The sequence below is a fragment of the Arvicola amphibius genome, chromosome 11 (assembly GCF_903992535.2).
Source record: "Arvicola amphibius chromosome 11, mArvAmp1.2, whole genome shotgun sequence".
Lineage (NCBI taxonomy): Eukaryota > Metazoa > Chordata > Mammalia > Rodentia > Cricetidae > Arvicola > Arvicola amphibius.
The window spans coordinates 15,149,048-15,162,961 of NC_052057.2; positions in this window are offsets into that span (position 1 = coordinate 15,149,048).

Sequence of the window (13,914 nt, forward strand, 5' to 3'; positions counted from 1 at the left end):
AGTCCTCTGATTCAAATGCTAGCCTTAGCTGGAAACAGCCTTCCCAGGTACACACAGAATAATGTGTAATATGGCCACCTCATGTCCCAGTCAAGCTGTGATAAAACTATCACGTTACCAAATGGAACCTCAAAAGTTGAGTGACAGTGATGGCCTGGTGGGAAAAATTCAATGGTTGTCTCTTAAGCATTAAGGTTGGGACAAAAAACTGTCACTTGCGTATGGACAGCCTATAGAGTTTGTAAAAATATGTCTCTAAGTGTTAGATAATATATGAATTGGTCAAATATACCTGAGAGGAATGAAGCTGTGAACTCCGTAATTCACACGAATTCTTGAGAATTAATATTGTATCACCTGCCCAAAATTTATAAAAACCTTATTTCATAGGGGCATTTCATAAATGCTATAAAATGAGGCAAAACACAGAGACAAATACGGCTCCACAGACCCTAGTAATCATCTCATGGCGCCTGTGTACTGCTTGGAACTTATTCAAGTGTAGACATAGCTTTGTCATTGAGTTGAGTCAAATCAATGCAGCATTTATAAATTTATAGCAATTTTATTATAAAGTTGCTCTAAACACTTTTGTTTTCCCATACAGATGAAAGAAAAAAATGGTTAAAAGCTGTGTGTGTGAGTGTGTGTGTGTGTGTGTGTGTCAGGGGAATAAGGGGTTCTTGCACATTGAGAACACATTAGGAAAAAGACGATTTGGAAGAGGAAACAAATGAAAGAATTACAATGGATATTGGTTAAAGTTGGGCACAGGACTTATACCATGTATGCTTGGTTCCAGGAAACACAATAAACTCCATAGTATTTATGAGCAAGTGGGCTTTCATTGTTCTTACATGTTGACTTCATCAACATCAGGCTTGTCTTCTCTCTAGAGTAATTACTCCTGCCATGCGCCTAAAAGTTTAGAATTGTAGAAAATTGGTGATGGGGTGTAGGGAACACAACAGGAAAAGAGGAAATGGATTTAAGAGTTACTTAAAAGATGCTTGTCGGCTTCTTAAATGTGACCATATTTTCTTGTTTGAAGAGAAGGTAAGAGGGCCACGCTGCAGTTTTATCACGTGTCTCCAGAAAGGTTTGCACTTTATTAAATTGCTTAGGATTATTCTAGCAATCTTTCCAAGATATAACTTAGAAGCATGGCTGTTGGTTTTACTGTTCTTATTTTTGAAGAAAAAAAAAGAAGAGGAGGAAGAGGAGAAAAAGCTCAGAAGGTTTGAATTACTTTTTATCTACAAACAAATGTTGCTGTTTTTATAGAGTCTTGCTGATTTATTATAAAGTCCTGTGCATGAAACAACAATTAAAAAAATAACAGGTCATGAATCTCAAAGAGAGTAAAGAAGGGTACACGGGACGGTTTGAAGGGAAGAAAGGGGAGGGGAAAATAATTTAACTATAATTTCAAAAATAAAACTTAAAAAAAAAACCTAAGAAGTTTGACTTTCTAACATTAAGACTTGACCTCTCTACATAACCCCCCACCACCACCAGATTAAGCCAGATCAACTCGTTACTTACAATGTGAATGCTGAATAGAAAAAGAGTTAAAACTATTCTTTAGCATCATCCTCTGCAGAGATATTTATTACTTATCTTGTGTCGCTCTTTCAGGGCTTTCCTTCATGGATCTACTGGAGCTTGCACCATGGACCAAGTGTGACACGAAGATATTTCATTGTGATAAAGGTAAATGCAGCTCATGCCTCCCCAAGGACAAGTGGAAAGAGATGCAGGTGTTTAATAATTAACTTCCAGATGGTAAATTCTGGGCAGGTAGTGACATTGAAGAAGAAGCCCACATGCTCGTCTCTGGTTGAATAGATGAAGTGGACCACAGCCGTGGCCCTATCACAGAGGCAGAAGGATGGCTGTGTATCCTCTGATATCTGAGTCTTACCCTGACACCTCTGCTCAGCAGCCAGGAAGTCTTGGACACAAAATCTCCATCAATCTGATAGTTTCATCAATACATATCAGAATAAGAATAATGAAGTTCCCCAGATTTGTTTTCAGGCTCAAATAAGATATGAATTTCCAAGTGCATACAGGAGCAAAATAAATATCTTTTTAAAAGATGGGAGGAAGGACATCTTGGGGCTCTAAGTTTTAGAGAATTCTTCATCCCTTGGTACCATTTCTTTGGGCCTGTAGTGAGGGTTAGGGGTTAGGTGCTGGGGAGAGTCCACGTTGGGGATGGACCTGATTACTTCACAATATCCAGAAAGCAGAAATGAGAGAGGGGGGGAGGGGGGAAATAAGAGAGAGAGCAAGTAGAATCTCCTCTTCAAGGGCATGATCTAAATGACTTTCCACTGGGCCCCACCCCTGAAAGGTCCTGCCACCTCCCAAGAACCTCCCCTGGATGCTGATCCCATATTTAACCATGAGCCTCTGGGGACTCTTCCAATAGAAGCTATCACTCTCCTCAAGACTAACTGGATAACTACCGAATTTTCTCTCAGCCGCACCTACTCAGAGCCTTTTTTTGTTTTTAACCAGGGCCAAGTTGAGCGAGTGATGCCAGCTTCAAACAGTTCAGTGGAGGCCAAGCCACATTCTGTGCCTTTCTTAGGTACCTAGGTGGAGGTGAGCACATCCTAGGATCCAGTCATGGGATGACACTATCACGTGTCTTCTTAGGGAAGGTTAGAGAGACATTTGGGGGAGTATAGAGGTGGTGACTAGAGGTATGGGACATTTTCTCCTGAGTGAGGATGAAGGTGTGAGAGGGGCCTGGCCTTTGTTTTGTTTGGTCGGGGGGTTGGTTTTTGTTTTGTGACAGAGCCCCTCGTATTCCAGAAATAGCTTAGAACTCCATATGTAGCTGAAGATGGTGGGGAACCTCTGTTCCTCTCACTTCCTCCCTCCAAGTTGTACAGCATCACACTGGGTTTTTATTTAGCTCTGAGCTTCAAACCCAGGCCTGTTTGCACTCTAAGTAGGAATTCTACCAGCTGACCCATCTCCCTAGTCTGACGCCTGACCTCAGTCTTCTTAAGAGAAAGAAAAATGGTTCTGAGACGACTGTAGAAGATAGAAGCCACCTCCGGGACTTTCCCATGTCAGCAGTTCAATTCTAGCTCTTACATTTTGGTTTGAGTCATACGTCACATGTATCTCATCACTAAACCCTGACTATTCTGGGATGGCAATGCTTCACAAACGTACAAGAAGCTCAGATCATTCATTCATGCCAACTTACTTTACACTCAGAAGAGAGTTTGCTGAGCTATCAGCACATCAGCAAGGATGGTTTTCAGCTGCTTAGGACTCGTGTCCCCTCCCTCAGAGCTTCCCCCAGCCACAGATTATTGTACAGCCGTGGACATGCCTAAGCCTCAGTTTCCCTGCCTGCAAAGAGCTATGAAAGTACACCCTGCCCCTGAAAGTTGTGAAGATGTAGTAACTGAAAATGTACTATATGGTGTACGTTCTCACTCGGCACTCGGGATCGCAGAACAGAACTGGCGAACGCGCTCTCTGTGCACAGAATTGCTTCAGAACTGAGCAGACCTTGCATCTTGGGTCTCTGACTTTTGAGTCGACCCAAGGAGATGGAGCAGAGCATCCAAACTAGCCTTGATTTTGTTTCAACAAACCAGAAACAACAGTCTACTTCCTGTCTTATGTGCTCTGTCTCTGTCTCTCTTACCCCCATGCTGGCTTTTCCTACAATCTTTTTGTCATTAAAGCATTGGAGACTTTGCTACGTGAGCACTAAGGAGGAAATGGATTACAGCTTGGAGGACAGCCTTGGTGTTTCTAACAGGCGCTTTCTGAATGAGCACATTGTTTGCTATTATTTCTCTGGAAAGATCACACATTATGATCACCATTTACAGTAGACCATGTAAAATGGTCTTCGTTTGTTTTCGACAATAGATGCTGTGTCATTTAATTAATTTAGACGACAACAGAGCAATCAACATTCAGTAACAACATTCCCTTAGGGGATATAAATGAGAATTTCCCATACCCTCCACAGCAGTGAGAGCAAAGCAAGCAGTGATATTTATGTATGAACATCAGTGCTCCCGGTTGCAAGCACTAGTACTCTGCCTGATGTCACCAAAAGACACTTAGCGATGGGTACGGGGTAATGGAGATGGTTATGAGGATCTCCGGGAGGGCTGGAGAAGCACTTGAGGCTTCACCCTTAAGTCGACACCAAGAACTCATGCCCTTTCCACAAGAAGGGCCGGGAAAGCAAGGACAGGGCAGCTTCTGATTGATAGAGTGATCCAGGGAACTTCCTACATGTCTAAAGTGCAGCAATAAAGCGACAAACCCCAAATGTCTGTTCAAGCCAACCTTACCAGAAAGAGAATCTCCCAAACCCTCAGTTCCTCAGTCTCACCTACAAAAGTTTACGTGATCTTCCCTGAGCCGCACAGGTAACCCCGTAGCCTGGGCCTCCGTGGGAAAAAAAATGGGTGAATCACCAGCAAGAAAGAACGCAGAAAGATATTTCATCCCTCACCATCCTGCGATGTCACTCTCCACTGAGTCGGGGACTTTTGCTCTGGCACTGAATTCTTCACCTCCAGCTCTTTCTTCATTTCTGTTTTAAATTGGATGGATTTTCCTGTTTGATGTTTTGTCTTTGTTTGGGAAGAACAGTGAGTTCCTTTTAATGGGCTCAGTAGACTAACCACTTACGAAAATGCCAGTCTTTCTGGGATGGTCATTTGAGCATCAGTGTGTCAACTCACAACTGATTGGGGACAAAAAAGGAATAAAACTAAATGCAGGACAATGATAAAGCCTTCCCGGAGTAAAAGGACCAAGTAGCTTACCAAGTAGCCTCTGTATCGCTCACGTGCCAAGGTCCGAGAGGGGATAATCAAATAAACAGTGGCTGCTTCTGCAATTGTATTTCAAAGCTTCATCCCATCTCCACACAATGTTTTCCCTGCTGTGGCATGCGTGCTTAGGTTTGTATGATTTTCTTTTTTATTAAGGCAGATTGATCGGCTGAAGTTTTAATTTTAATTCCCAGGCTTATCTTTCAAAAAGGGCAGTTTAGCAATCCGTGTTGTTAAGGGTGTTTACGGAAAATGAGGCAAAGGAGCCGAGATAGCCAGGAGAAATGAAAACTTGCAGCTTAGCATCCGTGTCCCCGTAGGACCATTCTGTATATTATGGAAATTTCTGTAGACCTTAGGCCATGCGTATTGAACAGTTCTCACCTTCCACGGCCTCTCAGTGACCTACGGCACAATATAGAGTGTTTTGAACATAAAAGAATCATTGACAACCTCTCTATTACTCTAAGAAATTGTTTATCCATGTGATAAAGAAGCCTCTGAAACTTCCTTAATTAAAAGTGTGTTCATCGATGACCTATCTTCCTGGCAGAGACAGAGGAATCCACCAAGCCTACTTCTCTCTACCAATTACATCACCTTCTTGGGCTTCTTGCGTCTCCTATCCTGTTAGCTCCAGGGTATCATGAAGATGATGTCCCCCGTGGTATAGGCTGCCTGGTTAAAGAACAGGTTGCCCAGGGTCTTGGATGTCTCTGGACAGTTGTTACCTTTGGAATAACTAATTTGCAATTGTATTACCCAATATGTTTGGATAAAGGTATGTCTGTCTGATTTGACTGGGTTCCCCTCCTCCCCCCCCCCCCAGACTCATACTCTGTACAGAGAATAAACTCACAAAGCATAGACTTCAGTCCTTCCTCCTTTCTGGTGCTGTCTTGACACCTGGATTCCTATGATTCTGGCATTCACACATCAGGTAGTATTAGCATAGAAAAGAAAGGAACATTGCCAAGGTCAAAGGAACCCTGCCGAGATATGTCTGTGCTTCTACTAGTAATGATCACTTTGCATAAATGTGTAGATTTTCTGCAAGAGTTAGTTCTGGGCAGAACTTTTAGATCATTAGGAATTTCCAACGCTGCTTTAATTAAAAGATAATTTAAAAACAAAAGAAAGGACCTGTGAGGTGGCTCAGTGGCTACAGGCTCATGTTGCCAAGACAGCTGACCCGAGATAGGAATAGCCAAGTCCTTCAGGTTGTTTCTGACCTCCATGTAGACTTCATGGCATGTGCGCGCGCACACACACACACACACACACACACACACACATGTACACACACATACACATGCACATACACGATTAATTAAATAATGAATGTAATAAAAATTTTAAAACCAAAAATTTAAGGAAAGAATGAAGCAATATATAGATTAGCTCTGTTTTCCTGGCCACTCATGCCAACCATGATATCCGTTTTTTTTTTTTTTTAGAAAAGCATTTAAAATTCAGCAAACTGTAATTGTATGCATACTTTTGCTTTCAAGGGGAGATTTCTTTACAGAGAGATAACATAACAGTGATGGCGTTATTGCATAATTTAGCTACTATAAAGTTAGTCAACTGGGATTTATTTTAATTATTCATAATAATACATCTTTAAAAGATCTTAACAAAAGTTTTTTTTTTTCTTTTAACAACTGAACGGTGCTTTTGTACAAGGCAAAACTAAAATCTAAGAACTGCTGAAGGAGCCATCTGATCACTACCAGGGATCTTGACTCCTTCTGCCCGTCACTCGCTGACCACTGCACGAAATAAGCTCTCTTCTAGACCATGTTGGGTCAGAAGGGGCATGAGGAGTATGGTGTTTAATCCCGTCACTTGAGAGAGTCTGAATTGGGGTCCTAAGGCTGCCATACTAATAAAGCACCATGACCAGGCAACTTGAAACAAAAACAAAAACAAAAACACTCTCCCACAGTTCTGGAGAGTAGAAATCTTTCTATCATGGGAGCAACCCTTGGCACTTCCTGACTTCATTTCCTGTCTCTGCCATCGTATGGCGACCATCTTTGCAGTTGGTTTTCTGAGTCCACGGCCTACCCTCACCCTCACCTTATCTTGGCTTATCTGCAAAGATTCCTCTTGTCAATGAGGGTTCTGCCTGGAGTTGCCAGTAGGGGGATGCTAACAAATCTTTGGAAGAGACACGATTCTACACCCAGTGCTCCCCAACGTGCTCTTAGTAGGTGAGGAAATCTTGCTTGAAAGAGCCTGGAAGTGAATTACCTGCATCCAGGATCTACAGAAGACCTGTCAGGCACCCATCATAGATAATTCAGGGAAACAGAAGGTAAGAGTGATATCACGCTCCCCTTCTCCAACTGTTGGCTCTACGTATACATTAAAATAGACTGTTACCCTGGGAAAATAGGTCAGCTAACGCTTTTCCTATCCTCTCTCCTGCCAGGAGCCAGAAACTGAAGCCATCAGAACAGATAAGAAAGTAGAGACATCCGACATAGCCCCCTGTTATACCACTAGCTTCCACATGCAAAATCTGGCTATGTGAGGAAAAAAAAAACACAAAAATCTGAATATTCCATAGAGCCACACATTTATTTTGAGTCTGATATTTTCTTATTCTTTTCTTTTCCTTTTTCTTCCCCTCCATCATTCTTCAACTTTTTGAGACAGAATCTTGCTATGCAGCTCTTGGCTAGTCTGGAACATGTTCTGTAGACAAGGCTGGTATCAAACTTGTGGCAATCCTCCCGTCTCTGCCTTACAAACACCACCACATCCAGCTGATTTTCAGTCCAGGAAGTGGTTGAAGAATGAATCAAACTACAAAGCAGGTAAGCAGAGGCCATAATAGAAAATGAAGTTATTTGTAATTGTTCGTACTGAGCTTGCCTGGTTTCATGCAATACTTAAGACAGAAATGGGTACCTAGTGTATTTGGGCAAAGAAGGTTTGATATAGCCTTAGTTTAAAAATAAAACAGCCAGGAGGCCAATAACTGAGATGCCTCTAGTACTAAGAAGGCCCTGATGCAAGCAAACCAAAGACCAGCTCAGCATAAAGTGAAATTGTGTTTACTCAATTTAGCCTCTCATGAGGGAGATACCCACAACTGATACTCAAATATGCCTCTCTAAGCCAATCAAGGAATGTCTTTGCTTTGCGTTCTGGTATAGCTCATGATGTTAAAAAGAATCTCTTGGGGCTGGAGAGGTAGCCCAATGGTTAACAGTATTGTCTGCTCTTCCAGAGAACCTGGGCTCAATTCCCAGCATCCACATGGCAGCTCACAACTGTCTGTAACTCCAGGGGATCCAACTCGTTCATACAGACATAATTAAATGTGAATAAATCATTAAAAAACAATAAAAAAGAATCTCTTGCCTCTCTTCTGATTTTGACAGCATCTTGCTCATGACTCCTTTATTTTTCAGACAACTGTTAACTTGATTCCGTTTGTAAGATTTTTGAGATATAAACGCACCTACCTGCATTCCTTCCTGCAAGGCCCTCTCAATTCCAGGGCCCTGGAGAGTCTCCAAGAGTTTCCTGGGATGCTGGAGACAAGCGTGAAAGATATCTGAGGTTTGAGAGCCACGCCCAGATGTTGAAGAGGTTGGGTTGTTGATACCCTGAGTTTCAGGCCTGAGGTTGGGCTTGGCTGAACCTCAAAAGACTGACAGCTGGGGTGACAAGAGGTGAAAATCTGTAGTAGTAGTAGTAGTAGTAGTAGTAGTAGTAGTAGTATAGTAATAGTAATAATAATAATAATAATAAAAAGAAAAGAAAAAAGAAAGAAAACTAAAAAAAAAAAAAAAGACTGACAGCTCTGATGACCCATGTCAGAGTTGGGGAGTTTCCACACATCTTATCTCTGTGGGCAGCCCTCTCTTCCCATGTCAGGCATAAGACAATCTTTGGTGGCAAGTTAATGTCAATCAGCCAGTTACCCCAGAGGTCAAGCCATGGCGGAGGAGGTGGGACAAGAGGACAATGCTAAGCACAGTCAGGGAAGAAATGACTGAGGACATAAGGATCGAATGACCCATTCTAAAGTCAGGGCGACAGTTTAAAAGGGCAGCAATGATCCTCAGGGGAAAGAGGGTTTTAAAACCAGAACAGCGATGTTCCCCAAGGAAACCAGAAAGTTACTTGATGACTAACTCTTTCCAGCTGCACGTGAGAATATGGCTTTAAGAGTTGTGCTGAGTCCAAACAAAGAGTATTCTAGGAGCACATCGTCGGTATGATTGCATTCTCCCTCTGGCTACTGAAATGATCAGACTGGTTTAAGAAGGTGGGTGGAACAGAGACCAGCAAGTGTCTGTCGGGTACAAGTGAGGACGGGGGCTTCATGCAGCACAGCTGCGCTCAGCACAGAACAGACTCATCCCTTCGGAGATACCGGCACTGTCTACTGGAAACTAAGTGAAGGCATGAAAGAGAAACTCATATTTCCATACTTCAAAATCAAGTACGTCGTTTGACGAGAGGCATAGGTTGCCATGTCTAACGCATCACATCAGTGTGTGAACAGACATGACAGGCTGCTCTGAGATATCCCTGGTGTCACTGTGCCTTGGGGACTCAAAACTAAATCCATCATCAATGCCCCCCAAAAAGTAATGCCAAGGTGAGAAATTAATTGTATCCCTTCCATATACTTTTGGTTGAAATTCTGAGCAACGGTGTGATGGCACTAGAAGATGGGCCCTCTAAAATATAAAGCAGTTCTTGAAGGTGGAGCCCTGATGGACGGGATTGGTGCGATTATAAAAAGAGCCCAGCTAGCTCTCTCATCTCCCTGCTACCATAAGCATAGAACATGGTCTATACGTGAAAGAGAGCCCTCTCCAGCCACCAAATCTTCACGACCTTGATCATGAATTTCCCAATATCCGGAGCGTAAATGAATGTCTGCAGGTTGAGTCAACTCTCCTGTGGTCTATGGTATTCTGTTGTGCCGATCTGAACTGAGTAAGGCAAGCATGTACTTGCCTGGTGTGCTGGCGGTTGGTTCACAAATGGTGTCAATTACTAGACGCCAATTCTGTTTATATGAAAAGAGAGCATTTCCTAGAACCCCCTGCTCTTAACGTTAGTCCTTTAAACATTAATACTGTGGAAATGTTTATATTTTGAGAAGTCAAGTTAATTCTCAGTAATAGGTATCTAGTGTTTAGCAGGTGCCACCAACTGCTGTTCTAAGGGTTATACATGTAATTCTCCAGCTGAACCTTACACCAATCCTGTGAGTTTAGTATTGTTTCTTTCTCCATTCCACATATGAAGGAGCATTAGGAAAGCTGACCAATGTTACGAAGCTAATGAAGCCAGTTAGGAGGTATGAAAATAAAACTGAAAACCAGACCGGTCTTGGATAAGTACAGCTGCTTTTTTGTAATATGTAGGAAAGGAAATTGTGACCATTTCCCATCATTTCCCTTTCCCCATTCTTCAGAAATGTTCCATCTCACATGAACTATGTTGGGGGCTGGCCCAGCAGCAGCCTTCATGAACAGAGGTCTTCTCTACCTCCACTAAACCATAAAGTACACTACATATTCATGGAAGGAAATCATACAAGAAACATTTGAATATGAAGAAACATGAGAAATGTTTCGTTTGATTTCTGGATTTTTTAAGTAAGGCCAGGCAAAGCACACAGTTTGATTCAATTGGAAACTCCTGTCCTCTGAATTTCTAACCCAGAACCTTTTAAGTCATACATGATACTATATATGAATTCACATAGTACAGTCACATATTAACAAGCACACAGACAGGAGTCTGTCTAATTCACACAGAATTAGGAACACACATGTACATGTGAGCAAGATGCAGTCTCATACAGACACACACATACACACACATACACATTCTTCCATATAAAGTCATATTTCCTGAGCAATACTTAGTGACAGATGAAGATACTCTGCCCTAAGCACATGTATGTGCTCATGAATGTCTTCAAGAACTATAACACAGTGCAGGGTCCCAAGAATTTGAATGGTGTAATTTCAGGCAAAGGAGTGACTGAGCAAATGTCCAGTGTCCTTCCATTTGCTTCCTTGCAGACGGTTCTTGTCCTTGGGACCATTTAACAAAGTAAATAAGTATTCTTGAAAAGATGTTAAAATTTCCTTTCAAATAAATTTGGTCCCAAATCATCTTGCTAAAACTTTGCTTCCACACAGGCCTGGTTCACTTAAAAGTAAATTTTTAGTGCTTGTTAAACATAGAGAAATACCATGTGTAACTATAAATGTGTGTTTTTCTTTTTTTTTCCCTCTTCAAGTAGACAAAGTGACTCAGAAAGGTGGCTGTGGTTTCCAGCCCACCAAACTTGTCTTGCTGCTTAAAGGAGCCTTGTAGGTTTTGAATGGTTTTCATTTTGCTTCACCCAGGCTGCTTCTACTTTTTTGGATTCAGCTATAGTTAGGACCCAAATGCAGCCTTCCCATTTTTAATTTTGAAATACAGTGTTTATTAGACCTAAATTTCTTGTTTGTGTGATTGGGTTCAATATAGGTGGTTTGTCTGACCCACATGTTCCAATTTCCTTTGTATGGGGGTGATTATATAATAGCTCACATTGCACACTGAGGTCTATTTCAACTATTGATCTATTTAAACGTAAATACTACAGTTAATTAGAGATGGCTTGGACTAAAATATCTGACCTTTCTGGGTTCTCCAGAGCATCCTGAGGGGTAACTGCAGATAAAAGACCAAGATCCCAAAAAGCATGTATTCTAGGCAAAGATATTCTCAATAAAGGACTTCATGGGGCTGAACTTTTATTAGCAATGTCCAGTGAATTACATCCTTTAGTGTGTAGTGACCACACCTTCCACCCTGGCCAGTTCAGGATAACTGTGGAGCAGGTTCAGGAGGAAGGATTTGTTTCTTGAAATCTATATACGCTCAAGTGGAGAGAGATGCACAGAGTAGGGCCGAGGAGAACGCTCAAACCGGAGAGTACTTGTCAACAAATGTGAGGACCTGAGTTTGATCCCAAGAACCTATAAACAAAAGCCAGGCATGGCAGCAAGTGCTTGCAATCACAGTGCTGGGAAATAAGAGAGCAAAGGGGATCCTTAGCTGTCACTGGCCAGCCAGTTGGGCCTGACTGGGAAGTTCCACCCTGTCTTGAAGAAAATGAAAAATTTTAAAGCATGTATAGAGCTGGGGAATTATAACAAGGCTGTTATCTGGCCTGCACACACACACACACACACACACACACACACACACACACACGCACGCACGCACGCACGCACGAGCATCTTTTATTCAATTTCTTACCCCCTTCAGAACCTGTCATCTCCCAATGATAAATATCTGAGCACAGTGGGAAGATGGAACTTCACATCATCAGAGAGCTTTGCAAATATTCTAATTATCTTACTGAAATCAGTAATCTGCCAAAACTAAACTGTGCTAGTGGGTGAGTTGATGGTGGCTATAGGGTACCTTAAATTCTACATGTATGTATTCACATGACAGAGTGGCACTCAAAAGACTTGGCACTGAACTGAGGATCAATTCCACCACTTAAATGGGGCTCAGGAAGCCCCTGGTGATGCACCTGTCTGCTGCCTGCACGTCATTCCAGCCCTTCCACAACCAGCTCATGGGACCCAGTCCCATTGGCTGATACTTTCCGTTCCTGGAATGTGGACAGGCTTCTCTTTCCTATGGTTATGGGGCAAAACCATAAAATGTTCTTGCCCAAACAGCAGAACATTTCTCGATATCCCACCCCCAAACCATGCTAGACTCATTTGTGAAATGGGAATACTCCAATAAAGTTACCATGAGGCTTAAGTGTGAAACCGAAGTAAGCAGATGCTTGAACGCCACTCCACTGAGTCTTTTGTCTCCTCTGTACTCTCTCGTCTCATCATTACACCCAGTTCATGTCCTGTCATCACTAAAATCTTGCCTGGTCCACACTCAAATTAATCCTTGTCCATATAGCCATATTCCATACCAGGTCTGGTTTCTCAGGCTCGCTGTCATCAGCATGTAGTCTAGTCAACTCCTGTGTTTTTAGTCTGTAGTCCATCTGCCCTCACTAGCAAGAGAGGGGGGAGGTCTTCATTGGCCTCCTTTCCTGCTATGTTACCAGTGCATTGAACATTCTGGCACATAGGTGGGGGCTCAATTAACGCTTTTGAATGCATGTTCTAGATATTTCACGTAGCATTTTTATTAAGTTGAGCTAGTCAATAGAATATTATCGCTCTACTTTAAAGATGGCGGAAATGAACCTAAGATGACCTTTACAAATGTTAATCTATAAATTTGATTGTTCATTTTAGGACCAACTTTAATAAACTAAGGGTTTGTTAAAGATTATCTCTTTATTAGTGAAATAAATGAAGGCAGGATGGACCCAAAGGACATTTCAGCTAGCCACTTCTGCTTCGGCTGGCATCTATCTGCAAGCAAAATTTTCTTGTTATGAAGTCCAAGATTTCCTTTCCAACAACGTGTCCTGAAATACACTCCTACCCATATATCAACTGTAACTGTGCAAGCTATTTGCACAGACACTGGCCTATAAGTCTTTAAGATATATTTTCCTAGCTCTTAGGCATCTGAGGTAGACAAGACAAGCCTGAGAAGCCACTTTGAGATGTCAGACTCCTACTGCTTTGCTTTGGCCCTCATCGCTTTATCTTCCTCCTGGTCACTGCAAGGTGGCCAGATGACTACTGTGCCTCCAGGAGTCACATGACCTTCTTCTAACCTCAAACACACTAAGCTTCTTCAGTTGGGTATTTTATCTCTCAAGGAAGAAAAGAAAAATTGCTGTTAAATGGATTGCCAAAATGACACCAGCTTTCAGGAAAACCTACTATTTATTTTACTCATTTAATACAAAGATCAGATAAGCTAGATAAAAAATAAGAGAAATAATTTCAAGTCTGGTTACCCTATCCTGACACACACCCCTGGAAGAAGCCTCCTACGCCATCAGAAACCAGGTCAGAGCTCTGAAACCCAGGTAAAGCCACCCCCACCCTGCCTGCACCTGCCCAGCATAACAATAAGAACCCCTCCTTTTTGCCACCATATCGAA